Source organism: Panulirus ornatus, chromosome 42 (assembly GCF_036320965.1).
Source record: "Panulirus ornatus isolate Po-2019 chromosome 42, ASM3632096v1, whole genome shotgun sequence".
Taxonomy (NCBI): domain Eukaryota; kingdom Metazoa; phylum Arthropoda; class Malacostraca; order Decapoda; family Palinuridae; genus Panulirus; species Panulirus ornatus.
The window spans coordinates 27,081,906-27,096,584 of NC_092265.1; the positions used below are offsets into that span (position 1 = coordinate 27,081,906).

Here is a 14,679-nt window from a genome sequence, read left to right on the forward strand (position 1 = left end):
TAAACTATTTGAAGTATTCTAATAAGGAGGACGGCATATGAGAACACATCAGACTTTCTTGTGCTAGGTTGGCCGCGCTTCACCTCAGGAGCCATCCATGGGTAATCCTCAGGATCGCTCTCGAGTTCATTAGTCATGTCCTCGAAACATGCAAGTCCCAGATCGATGATGTTCACTCTGGGTGACTGCGGATCGCCGCTCACGACCACATTGTTAGCCTTTAGGTCATTGTGGATGAGTCCTTTGCGGTGCATTTCAAGAAGCCTTTGTCCAACCATCAGTCCCAGTTGCAGGAGATCGTAGCCATCTGGTCCTTTGCCTTTAATGATATCCTGGAGAGTGTATTGGCCGCAGTAGGTCATCTAGATGGCTGGTGGTTCCTCGGAATAAGCCAACAACATTGGGACTCCTCCAGCTCCTTCCAGCAAAACCATGTATTGGCTCTCTCGCATGAGACGCTCATCCTCAGAAAAGTGAGACACCTTCAGAACGGCCAGTTCGTCATGCCACTTGACGAGGTAGGCAGTCCCGTTCCCCCCTTCGCCCAAGGTGGCCAGGCTTTCGGAAACAAGCAATTCCAATGCTTTTCGGTCGATCTGAGTCATGTTGAGAGGAGAACCTTTGGTTTTGTGTTGGGTATCAGCAGAAATTGACCACTCTCAATGTGCAGGTCCGTGGATGTGATTTCGATGCCTAAGTTGTTTCGTTGCCTACTGATCTTATGCTATATCCTGGATATGCAGAAAATCATAGTTAACACCTCAGGTAATTGAGTTATCAGTGATTCAATGACTTCATTACTTGAAACCCTGAGATTTGAATATAAACTATCTATCTGTCTATCTATATATCTATCTATCTGTCTATGTATCTGCCTATCTATGTATATTCATTCTTTATATATATGTACATATATATATATATATATATATATATATATATATATATATATATATATATATATATATATATATATATATATATATATATATATATATATATATATATATATATATATATATATATATATATTAGTAAAAGAGAAGAGAGGCATTTGGACGAGTTTTGCAGGGAAATAGTTCAAATAGCCTTTTAGGTTGGCTTTGGATCCACCATTGAAAGTAGTTTGGAACATTTGGGGGATCAGATCAATAAGGTTAAGTTCACTACAACCTCATATTCACCTACGTGTATCTTCACTACTAGCTTATTTTCACTTAATTATATCTTCACTATACCCTCATCTTCACTACACACGTTATTTCTACCATACCATCATCATTGTACTCCCTGATGTTCATTAAAAGTAGTTCTCATCTTCACTACATAATCATTTTGAATAAACTTTACTCTTTGATAACCCTTATCTCTACTACATTCGTATCTTCACTACATTTGTATCTCTACTACAACCAATCTAGACAATATCCTTATCATCACTATACTCTTCCTCACTACACTCTCATCTTAACATCATCCTTCCGTTTACCGATCTTAGTTCAAAGTCTGACTTGAACGTAGCTTTGGAAAGTTTGTGTTCCTCATTGTGTTACCTCCTTATTATCATTGTAAAGGCAATTGTCACCACTCCCTAACTAAACCGTCATCGTCACTACACTCTCATCATTATCATTACTTCTTGATGTTCAATACAAAATTTCAACATATGTATTTGTCTTCACTACAGAATAATTTTCATTGCACCTTAATCTTCATTACTCCTTGTTTCAGCTACGTCCGTATCTTCCATTCATTCTTATATCTTATATTAGTTACATCTTTACAATATCTTTATATCTTCTCTGTTCCGTCTTTTGGTAAATTGAAAATGAGAGGGAAGGATTTCCAGCCTCCCGCTCCCTCCCCTGTTAGTCGCCTTGTACGACACACAGGGAATACGAGGCAAGTATTCTATCTTCCCTATCACCAGGGATAACAGCACCTGGTGTTCCCAGACGGTCACCCATCCAAGTACTAACCAGACCCAACGCTGCTTAACTTCCCTGATCGGACGATATATATATATATATATATATATATATATATATATATATATATATATATATACATATATATATATATATATATATATATATATATATATATATATATATATATATATATATATATATATATATATATATATATATATATATTCATATAAGACAAAAGCCAAGCGAGCGCTCTACCACTGAGCTACGCCCCCAAGAACATACTTTGGGACTTAGTATTATATAAAGCACTGAGATTACCACGGCAAAATACTGTTTGACCGACCGTTGCCGACTAGCCGGCAAAATAACAAGGTAAATCTCCATGTTGCTGTCGTGTTTTCCTCTCAATTTTTCACGAAGAATTGAGTTTTACTTTTTTATTGTCGTTGCAATAGACTGGAACTAAGAAATAGACTGGAACTAAGCAATAGACTGGAACTAAGCAATAGACTGGAACTAAGCAATAGACTGGAACTAAGCTGACCTGGTATGAGGTCAGAGCCCTCATTATCATCCCTGCTAACTACCGGAAGCAGATCAAGTTGTTCCACAACCGATGTCCGGCCCATGTTAACTCTGATGTGCCCAGCAGTTGGAGGAGGATCGCCAGAAGCTTCTGGAAGATTTCAAGGACGTCTTGGTGGACCTGACCCTTTCAGATAAGGTCGAAAACCCCAATTTATTGTGAAGATCTTCACTATAACGTTGGACGAACATACTGAATGTTGCACACATGTGATGCGGACAAAATGAAAAAAGAAAAAGACAAAAAATATGTCTGGTGTGGGTCTCGAACCCACGACCTTGAGTGTGTGAGACTCACGCTCTACCACTGAGCTAACCAGACAATAGAAAAATACGTCTGTTTCTTCAATTTGAATTAATGAAAATCTTTGCGAGGCAGCGTTTAGAAAAGAGAGATGTCTTTGACGAAATTTACTTGTTTGGCTTATTCTTCTGTCCCTCACTATCGAAAGTAAACATACTGAAGGATATATATATGTATATATATATATATATATATATATATATATATATATATATATATATATATATATATATATATATATATATATATATATATATATATATATATATATATATATGCATATATATATATATATATATATATATATATATATATATATATATATATATATATATATATATATATATATATATATATATATATATTGGAAAGGATCACAATTTTGCGTGTGATCAAGTATATTCCTATGAGTCCACGTGGAAAATGAAACATGACAAGTTCCCAAGTGCACTTTCATGTAATAACCACATCATCAGGTGAGACACAAGAGAGACATATAACAGTCAGTTGATATACAACGAAGAGACGTAGCTAGTACGCCATTTGGTAAACATGTGATTGTCCGAGACAGACAACAAGCGTATCATAAACTAATTATGTGGACAAGATGAATTCCTTACAAATTTTATCAACACTAAATTTATGCAATTTGTATAGACAATCACTCATATCAAGATTATAATTCTTTGTGCATTTAATGATAGAAGATTCAATGATATTTCTCGTGGTACTGGAGTTAGAGATTATAATGCCATCTCAGTTATTAACTCTAACTCCAGTACCACGAGAAATATCACTGAATCTTCTATTATTAAATACACAAAGAATTATAGACCTTAAGGAAACATGCAACATGGCGGTCAAACTATGAGATGCACAAATGAAGTTTATGAATGGAATATCAGTGAGACGAACTAGTTGATGAATGATGAATGAAAGTGTAATAAAGTCATGATGAATGAATGAAAGTGTAATAAAGTCATGATGAATGAATGAAAGTGTAATAAAGTCATGATGAATGATGAATGAAAGTGTAATAAAGTCATGATGAATGAATGAAAGTGTAATAAAGTCATGATGAATGAAAAAGTGTAATAAAGTCATGATGAATGAATGAAAGTGTAATAAAGTCATGATGAATGAATGAAAGTGTAATAAAGTTATGATGAATGAATGAAAGTGTAATAAAGTCATGATGAATGAATGAAAGTGTAATAAAGTCATGATGAATGAATGAAAGTGTAATAAAGTCACAGTTTAAAAGGACAAAATATGAATGGCAGCCAGGGAAGAGTGGCCCAGGTAAATGGAAGGGTTGAAAAGTTCGCGTTATGTGACGAATTTTGATAGATTTTGCAAGTTTCCTTTCCTATGATGGAACGTAAAAGTTTGTGCTTAGTTCTAGAGACAGAGTTCATAGGTTTATGTTTTAATGATGAACATCAAAGGATACAATTAATTTAACTGACTTTAAAAATGTTCAATTAAATGAAGCATTACATACACAAGCTGCTTTTTGGCGGAGTTAAAAATTCGCATTTTTTTGCTAATTCTAAAGTAGGTGTTAAATTGACGGACTTAAAAGTTCGAGTTTCAGCTTTAAACCTTGTGTTTGTATGACGTATGTTAGAGTACTTGTTAATATAATGCAAGTGGAAGGTTTACGTTTAAGAGATGGTGTTTAAATGCTAATTAATGAATGACAGTTAAATGGATAGATTTTAAGTTCGCGTTTACGTGGGCCACTTTAAGGTTAAGGTTCGTACGTACCAGGTTGACCAGATGGCGGTAGTGTGTAGACACAGCCATACCAGGTCGTATTTATCATCATTAAAGTCACCTTCCTTACTTACTTATGGCGGCGATGAAATTCACTGGTTCTTGATTCTGCACCAATTAACCTATCAGATAATGGTACAATGTTTGCCTGGTGTTGCATATATCACGTCTGTTGTTGAAACACAAGAATGCCAGGTGACTTTGGGAGTGGATGATAATGTAAAGATCAATATAAATGTGGGAAATCTTGAACCGCCATCACCAGACACAACACATGTTTGGATCTGGCGGGGGGAGGGACTTGCCTGTGACGTCACGATGCCCCGCCTCCAGCCTGGCGCCGCTCTGTGTGTGTGTGTGTGTGTGTGTGTGTGTGTGTGTGTGTTTACTATTTGTGCATTATGGGAGAGAGTTATACACTCGTGTTGTCCCGTCTCTTAACCTTATAAGTATATACTATACATTTGCTCCTGGAATTTGTTCAGTTTAGTAAGTTAGAGAGAACTTCCAAATTTATTTTCTCCTGGCAAGATGGCCGGGTGGTTTAAGGCGCTGCTTTCAAATCATTGTCCGGTCTTCCGGGCGTGGGTTCGAGTCCCGCTCCTGATAAACATTTATCTTTCTTTTTTCCATAAAACAAGACTAACCCAGAGACAGCAGGAACCAACAGAGCAAGGTTGGTTGGGACACAAGATATACACTAATCCCTGGGATCCTTCCATCCAATGGTAAATGAAAAACATATAATTGGAAAAACTTATTTTTTCCTGAAAACATGTTGACTTATATTCATGTAATGGTTATAAAAACTAAACAATATACACCAAGATAAGTATAGGTCCAAAATACTGTTACAAGGACAGATCAAGACAAAATCATGGTTCGTGGAGTTTAATTCTTTTAACTCAGTGTAACACCGGTATGTGGTATATTTAGACCATATTGTCTTGTTATATTAGGAAGACGCAACTGTATTGAATGTTTTACCGCCATTAGTATTATAGTACTATTTATCTATAGTATTATTTATCATAATTACATTATTACTATTACTATTATCACTATCATCATCATTATTATCATCATTATCATTATTATCATAATTATCATTATTATTATCATTATTGTCATTATTATCATTATTATTATTATCATTATTATTATTATTATTATTATTATTATTATTATTATTATCATTATTATTATTATAATCATTATTATTATCATCACCATTATTGGCATTATCATTATCAATATGTATCATTATTATCATCATCATTACTATTATTATTATCAATATTATTATCATTAGTATCATTATTATCTTTATTATAATCATTATGATTATTATTATCATTAAGTATAATATATCTGCTACTGAAGGATACAATATGCTGGTTATCAAGTGGGAAGTTAGATATGGTATGGATTGTCATTTAACTTGTAGGTTAGTAGGGAGTGTGTTGTGTACCTAACGTGTGTTGTTGGGCATTATAATCGTCCGATAAAGATAATGATTAAATCTTATTTCCTGATCTTATCAGTTTTAAAACCAGATATATGAAATATCTTTCGTTGACATATTTTTATCTAGAGTTTAGTATGTACATGTGTGGTCTTAAGATTTAGGCGACTAAGTATTGGAATTCACTGGCAGGTGTGGTACACATTATCACCGAGCCTGAGTCTCAAAGATCAAGGTCATGGGTTCGAATCTCCAACACTCAGTATGTTCATCCAACGTTATAGTAAAGATCTTGACGATGAATTAGGATTTTGACATCATCTGAAAGCCATGGGTCAAAGATCAGTGATTTTAGGAGTTTAGTGAGATAGTATTGAAGTGGAGAGTGTAGTGGCTGAGGCCAAGGACCAGTGGTGTCCAGAGAGTAGTGAAGATAATGACCATTGTCCTGCCCCATAAGGTCAGGTCAAATGGCACTTAACGAAGTATCGTGTTAGAGTCAAGAACAGAGGAAGTATTTTGGGAGCAAGTGAGTGAGTGTGTCAGCAGTTATGATGTAAGAGACCAGGTATTAGTGATGGTGATTTAAATGCAAAGGTAAGTAATGTGGCAGTGGAGGGTATAACTGAGACGCATGGAAATGGTGAACAACTTGTGTTGTGTGTGTGTGTAAAGGATTTGTGACTGGGAATACCTGGTTTGTAAAATGTGATATACACAAATATACGTATGTAAGTAGGAGAGATGGTCAGCGGGCATGACTGGATTACATGTTAATTGAAAGGCGTGTAAAATAAAGACTTTTGGGTGTAAATATGCTGAAAGGGGCTGCTGGTGTGATGTTTGATCACCATCTTGTGGAGACGACAGTGAAGATCTGAAGAGGTTTTCGAAAAAGAGGAAACAATGTCGGGGAGAAGAGGTGGCGAGAGGAAGTGAACTTGGAAAAGAGACTTGTGTGAAGAAATACCAAGAGAGATTGAGTGCCACATACACTCTTACAGTGTAAATATCCATTTCTATGAGATGACGTAAAGATGTTGATGAACAGAGGAGTTATGATATGACATGAAAAAGTTAAGAGAATAAATGAAGGAAAGATTGACATATACAGATGACTGGCGGGCCGCCATGGTGGTTGTCAATGTAGCCAGCTGGATTATTATTTATAAGTTGTGTTTAGTTGTAGGTCCAAGTTTGTTGTCAGGATATAATGTTGACTGCCAGTGAGTACCTGGCTGGCGCGGGTGCCACAAGGCTGGGTCAAGTGTAGTGTAGGTGTGGTCTAGGGATGGTGTGTGTACCACTTGTAGATGATGGGCCGCATCATGACCTGCCGGTTATAACTTCTTGACCAAGATCTTCTCCACCTGCTGCTGCTACACTTGCAACTCTCCTTTTCTAAGACCGTTTTTAAGCTTCATGTAACTTTGTCTTTTTTGAATTATTCTAAAGCTATAGCTACAAAATTACCCTTACTATGTAGTTTCTGTGAAAATATATTCTGAAAGCACATCGGCTGTTGTCTTCCAGGCATTGCCCATCTGATACAATAATTGGTAGTAACTAAATTTCAGATGAGGAGATAAAGAGTTGTACTTCTCATGACTAATGTCGTTGTTCTTTGGCAATATGCTGTACTGTCCTACGTTTATACGTATTACAGTAACGGTCTGAGAAGTTGATGATATTACAGCTAAAGGTACAGATTACATCATTAAACATACCTCTTACATAACTAACCCTGCCACCTGTGAGAGAAAGAAACTCTCATGATCTTAATGTGTTCATTTGGAAGGATTCTAATGCCTGGTATCAAGGAAATGATATGCATACTGTAATACAGTGGTCAATATTGTAGGTCATAATGTAAGTGGTGTGTGACTAACTATAGCTGTAATATTACCTGTTCATTCCTGCTACTAACACATGACACCAAGTTGCCTGTTAGTCTTATTACGTACATTAATACACTGTTGTCTTGGCTTTACATCTCTACTAATGATGACACCTAAATCCTTCTCCTGCCTTGATAGTTTTATTTCCACATCTTAAGATGATACTGTAGTTTGCCTGCTATGTGTACACAGTGTAAACATGTTGCATATGTCTACGGTGAATATCACTGGCCATTGTACACTGACGTTGTTCAGCAATGTAGACCCAAGAGTGAACCTTAGACAGCATTACGATATTTTGTGATGGATGAAATCTTAACTCAGTAAAAGAAAAATAATTACATCTTAACTGAGCCTGAGAACCTATCATTGATTGTTATAAAATCCAGATGCAAAATATATATTCCTACCGGATTTCTATAGAAAGTACGTGGGACATTGTTTTAGTAAATTATTTTATAAGATAATGAATAAAATCCCATAACTTTTCTGTAGCACAGGGTACAGTAATGTATGTAACGTGAAACCGGTAGAATTAACATATCTAACATTAAGATTTCCATTTTGCAGATAACATAAATGTTTTACATGTAGAAATCATTAATATCTTCAACAACCTAAACATGATAACATGAAACTTTATATTACAAGCTTTTTATCTGGATTTTACGCATTAAAACGATATTGCCTACAGAAAAGTAATGTAGTTATTATCAGCACAAGGTTTAGAAGGTCTTAAAAAATTATGAGTTTATATTCTTCAAAATTTTAGTAAGATCCATTAAGTACACATTGAAAATTAGACTTATTTATTTCACTGTGATGAACACTAATGAAAAAATTATCTACGTGTCACTTAGAAATATTCTTTATGAATTAAGCTAAAGTATTTTGAGAGAAAATGTTTATTGTTATCAGAAACAACAAACAATCAAGTTTGATAAACTAAAGTTCATTAAATGACAAACAAAGAATATGATATATGAATTACAACAATCTTATTAACATCACAAAACCAAATACATAACCCAAATAATATAAATCATCAAAAGTTATAAAAAAGAAGCCCTCTCATGACGTAAGCACTTATAGGCAGAATCCGGTAACACCTCTTGAATATCATGTGGAAGACAGAGTAGAGTGGCTAGGCTCAGAAGCATGTTCTCCACTTCAACTGACTAATGATATGTTAAGACAACATAAACCACATACATCGATTGTGAGGATGGAATCAGTGATGAAACATCTATAACTAGAAAGGTTAAAGATACAAAGATGGTGAAATACCTTTACCCGGGATCAGTAGCACCTGTGGCAATGGACACACCTTTGTAATGCTTGATCACTTACAACTGATCAACTTTAATACCAAAGTCTTAGGTATTGTCCCTCAGGAAAACTTTTTATAAATATTTATAAAACACATATATATGTTAGATATACACAATCTCTAGAATATATCTTTACCTGGGACGTGTAACACTTGTGTGGATAGACACAACTCTGTAATGCATGATCCATTACACGAAATGAACTTCACTAACGAAGACATATACAACGCGTCGTTGGAGAACAGTAATCAAATACCTATACATAATTTTTATGTTAGATAAAAGACATTTCTTGATAGTAAACATAATAAATGATGACGAAAGATAAGGGATGGGCTTTGGGAACGTGTACAAAACGAAGGCAGGACGGCCACCACCGCGTCGTTCAGGTGAAAATTGAAGGCACTGCTTTAAAGTAGCAGTGATAACCATCGTTAATTGGTTGTGGAGCAGATGCAAGGTAGAGCGAGGTAATTATCTACCGCGTTCATTTGCCAGAGAGAGAGAGAGAGAGAGAGAGAGAGAGAGAGAGAGAGAGAGAGAGAGAGAGAGAGAGAGAGAGAGAGACGAAAACGCCCTCATCGCCTAGCCTGGGTACGATGATCGACCCCCCCCCCCAACACACACACACACACACACACACACACACACACACACATTGTCATCATTTGGTTGGGGCCCAGCGGCATAACTCCCCCATCCTCCCAACAAAGAAGCGGCACATTGTCACTGTTGTTTTAGAAAGCTGTTTGTGTCAGCGATATCAATGTTCACCACGTTTGTAAGGTTGACGGGGGGGGGGGGGATAGGGGGTCCCTTGTTCCCCTGTGCCCTTGTGAATGACGTCATGTGAACTTCTCAAAGATACCGTATCTTATGTTGTGACTTCACGGCACACCCTCCCTGTGTGAGGCAGAGAGATCCTACATGTTGTGTGAGGCAGAGAGATCATACATGTTGTGTGAGGTAGAGAGATCCTACATGGTGTGTGAGGTAGAGAGATCCTATGTGGTGTGTGAGGTAGAGAGATCCTACATGTTGTGTGAGGTAGAGAGATCCTACATGTGTGAGGTACAGAGATCCTACATGGTGTGTGAGGTAGAAAGATCCTACATGGTGTGTGAGGTAGAGAGATCATACATGTTGTGTGAGATAGAGAGATCCTACATGGTGTGTGAGGTAGAGAGATCCTACATGGTGTGTGAGGTAGAGAGATCCTACATGTTGCGGGAGGTAGAGAGATCCTACATGGTGTGTGAGATAGAGAGATCCTACATGGTGTGTGAGGTAGAGAGATCCTACAAGGTGTGTGAGGTAGAGAGATCCTACATATTGTGTGAGGTAGAGAGACGTTACATGGTGTGTGAGGTAGAGAGATCCTACATGTTGTGTGAGGTAGATAGATCCTACATGGTGTGTGAGGTAGAGAGATCCTAACATGGTGTGTTAGGTAGAGAGATCCTACATGTTGTGTGAGGTAGAGAGATCCTACATGGTGTGTGAGGTAGAGAGATCCTAACATGGTGTGTGAGGTAGATAGATCCTACATGGTGTGTGAGGTAGAGAGATCCTACATGTTGTGTGAGGTAGAGAGATCCTACATGGTGTGTGAGGTAGAGAGATCCTAACATGGTGTGTGAGGTAGAGAGATCCTACATGGTGTTTGAGGTAGACAGAACCTACATGGTGTGTAAGGTAGAGAGATCCTACATGTTGTGTGAGGTAGATAGATCCTACATGGTGTTTGAGGTAGATAGATCCTACATGGTGTGAGAGGGAGAGAGATCCTACACGGTGTTTGGGATATAGAGATCTTATGTGGTGTGTGAGGTAGATAGATCCTAACATGGTGTGTGAGGTAGAGAGATCCTACATGGTGTTTGAGGTAGAGAGATCCTACATGTTGCGTGAGAGGTAGAGAGATCCCACATGATGTGTGAGGTAGAGAGATCCTACATGGTGTGAGAGGAAGAGAGATCCTACATGGTGTTTGGGATATAGAGATCTTATGTGGTGTGTGAGGTAGAGAATTCCTACATGGTGTGTGAGGTAGATAGATCCTACATGGTGTGAGAGGGAGAGAGATCCTACATGGTGTTTGGGATATAGAGATCTTATGTGGTGTGTGAGGTAGAGAGATCCTACATGGTGTGTGAGGTAGATAGATCCTAACATGGTGTGTGAGGTAGATAGATCCTAACATGGTGTGTGAGGTAGAGAGATCCTACATGTTGTGTGAGGTAGAGAGATCCTACATGGTGTGTGAGGTAGAGAGATCCTAAATGATGTGTGAGGTAGAGAGATCCTACATGGTGTGTGAGGTAGAGAGATCCTACATGGTGTGTGAGGTAGAGAGATCCTATGTGGTGTATGAGGTAGAGAGATCCTACATGGTGTGTGAGGTAGAGAGATCCTACATGGTGTGTGAGGTAGAGAGATCCTACATGTTGTGTGAGAGGTAGAGAGATCCCACATGATTTGTGAGGTAGAGAGATCCTACGTGGTGTGAGAGGTAGAGAGATCCTACATGGTGTTTGGGATATAGAGATCTTATGTGGTGTGTGTGGTAGAGAAATCCTATGTGATGTGTGAGGTAGACATGGTGTGTGAGGTAGAGAGATCATATGTGGTGTGTGAGGTAGAGAGATCCTACTTGGTGTGTGAGGTAGAGAGATCCTATGTGGTGTGTGTGGCAGAGAGATCCTATGTGGTGTGTGAGGTAGAGAGATCCTATGTGGTGTGTAAGGTAGAGAGATCCTATGTGTGGTGTGTGTGGTAGAGAGATCCTACATGGTGTGCGAGGTAGAGAGATTCTACATGTTGCGTGAGGTAGAGAGGTCCAACATGCTGTGTGAGGGAGAAAGTGCTCCTACATGGTGTGTGAGGTAGAGAGATCCTTCATGGTGTGTGAGGTAGAGAGATCCTACATGTTGTGTGAGGTAGATAGATCCTACAAGGTGTTTGAGGTAGAGAGATCCTACATGGTGTGTGAGGTAGAGAGATCCTACATGTTGCGTGAGAGGTAGATAGATCCCACATGATGTGTAAGGTAAAGAGATCCTACATGGTGTGAGAGGGAGAGAGATCCTACATGGTGTTTAGGATATAGAGATCTTATGTGGTGTGTGAGGTAGAGAAATCCTATATGATGTGTGAGGTAGACATGGTGTGTGAGGTAGAGAGATCACATGTGGTGTGTGAGGTAGAGAGATCATACTTGGTGTGTGAGGTAGAGAGATCCTATGTGGTGTGTGTGGTAGAGAGATGCTATATGGTGTGTGAGGAAGAGAGATCCTATGTGGTGTGTGAGGTAGAGAGATCCTATATGGTGTGTGTGGTAGAGAGATCCTACATGGTGTGTGAGGTAGAGAGATCATACATGTTGCGTGAGGTAGAGACATCCTACATGCTGTGTGAGGGAGAAAGAGCTCCTACATGGTGGGTGAGGTAGGGAGATCATATGTGGTGTATGAGGTACAGAGATCCTACATGGTGTGTGAGGTAGAGAGATCCTACATAGTGTATAAGGTAGAGAGATCCTACATGGTGTGTGAGGTAGAGAGCTCCTACATGTTGTGTGAGGTAGAGAGATCCTACATGTTGTGTGAGGTAGAGTAATCCTACATGGTGTGTGAGGTAGAGAGCACCTACATGTTGTGTGAGGCACAGAGATCCTACATGTTGTGTGAGGTAGAGAGATCCTACATGGTATGTGAGGTAGAGAGATGCTACATGGTGTGTGAGGAAGAGAGATCCTACATGTTGTGTGAGGTAGAGAGATCCTACATGGTGTGTGAGGTAGAGAGATCCTACATGGTGTGTGAGGTAGAGAGATCCTACATGGTGTGTGAGGTAGAGAGATCCTACATGGTGTGTGAGGTAGAGAGATCCTACATGGTGTGTGAGGTAGAGAGATCCTACATGGTGTGTGAGGTAGAGAGATCCTACATGGTGTGTCAGGTAGAGAGATCCTACATGGTGTGTGAGGTAGAGAGATCCTACATGGTGTGTGAGGTAGAGAGATCCTACATGGTGTGTGAGGTAGAGAGATCCTACATGGTGTGTGAGGTAGAGAGATCCTACATGTTGTGTGAGGTAGAGAGATCCTACATGGTGTGTGAGGTAGAGAGATCCTACATGGTGTGTGAGGTAGAGAGATCCTACATGGTGTGTGAGGTAGAGAGATCCTACATGGTGTGTGAGGTAGAGAGATCCTACATGGTGTGTCAGGTAGAGAGATCCTACATGGTGTGTGAGGTAGAGAGATCCTACATGGTGTGTGAGGTAGAGAGATCCTACATGGTGTGTGAGGTAGAGAGATCCTATATGGTGTGTGAGGTAGAGAGATCCTACATGGTGTGTGAGGTAGAGAGATCCTACATGGTGTGTGAGGTAGAGAGATCATACATGGTGTGTGAGGTCGAGAGATCCTACATGGTGTGTGAGGTAGAGAGATCCTACATGGTGTGTGAGGTAGAGAGATCCTACATGGTGTGTGAGGTAGAGAGATCCTATGTGGTGTATGAGGTAGAGAGATCCTACATGGTGTGTGAGGTAGAGAGATCCTACATGGTGTGTGAGGTAGAGAGATCCTACATGTTGTGTGAGAGGTAGAGAGATCCCACATGATGTGTGAGGTAGAGAGATCCTACGTGGTGTGAGAGGTAGAGAGATCCTACATGGTGTTTGGGATATAGAGATCTTATGTGGTGTGTGTGGTAGAGAAATCCTATATGATGTGTGAGGTAGACATGGTGTGTGAGGTAGAGAGATCATATGTGGTGTGTGAGGTAGAGAGATCCTACTTGGTGTGTGAGGTAGAGAGATCCTATGTGGTGTGTGTGGCAGAGAGATCCTATGTGGTGTGTGAGGTAGAGAGATCCTATGTGGTGTGTAAGGTAGAGAGATCCTATGTGTGGTGTGTGTGGTAGAGAGATCCTACATGGTGTGCGAGGTAGAGAGATTCCACATGTTGCGTGAGGTAGAGAGGTCCTACATGCTGTGTGAGGGAGAAAGTGCTCCTACATGGTGTGTGAGGTAGAGAGATCCTTCATGGTGTGTGAGGTAGAGAGATCCTACATGTTGTGTGAGGTAGATAGATCCTACAAGGTGTTTGAGGTAGAGAGATCCTACATGGTGTGTGAGGTAGAGAGATCCTACATGTTGCGTGAGAGGTAGATAGATCCCACATGATGTGTAAGGTAAAGAGATCCTACATGGTGTGAGAGGGAGAGAGATCCTACATGGTGTTTAGGATATAGAGATCTTATGTGGTGTGTGAGGTAGAGAAATCCTATATGATGTGTGAGGTAGAGAGATCCTACATGGTGTGTGAGGTAGAGAGATCCTACATGGTGTGTGAGGTAGAGAGATCCTACATGGT

The 14,679-nt window shown here is 39.1% G+C and overlaps 1 non-coding gene across 1 annotated transcript; it reads right to left on the reverse strand.

Annotated features, from left to right (window-relative positions):
• Positions 1 to 2,769: 2,769 nt before the first annotated feature.
• TRNAV-CAC (transfer RNA valine (anticodon CAC)) lies at positions 2,770 to 2,841 on the reverse strand. The gene has a single exon. It is a non-coding gene; the product is annotated as a tRNA-Val (tRNA).
• Between the last annotated feature and the right edge of the window lie 11,838 nt (positions 2,842 to 14,679).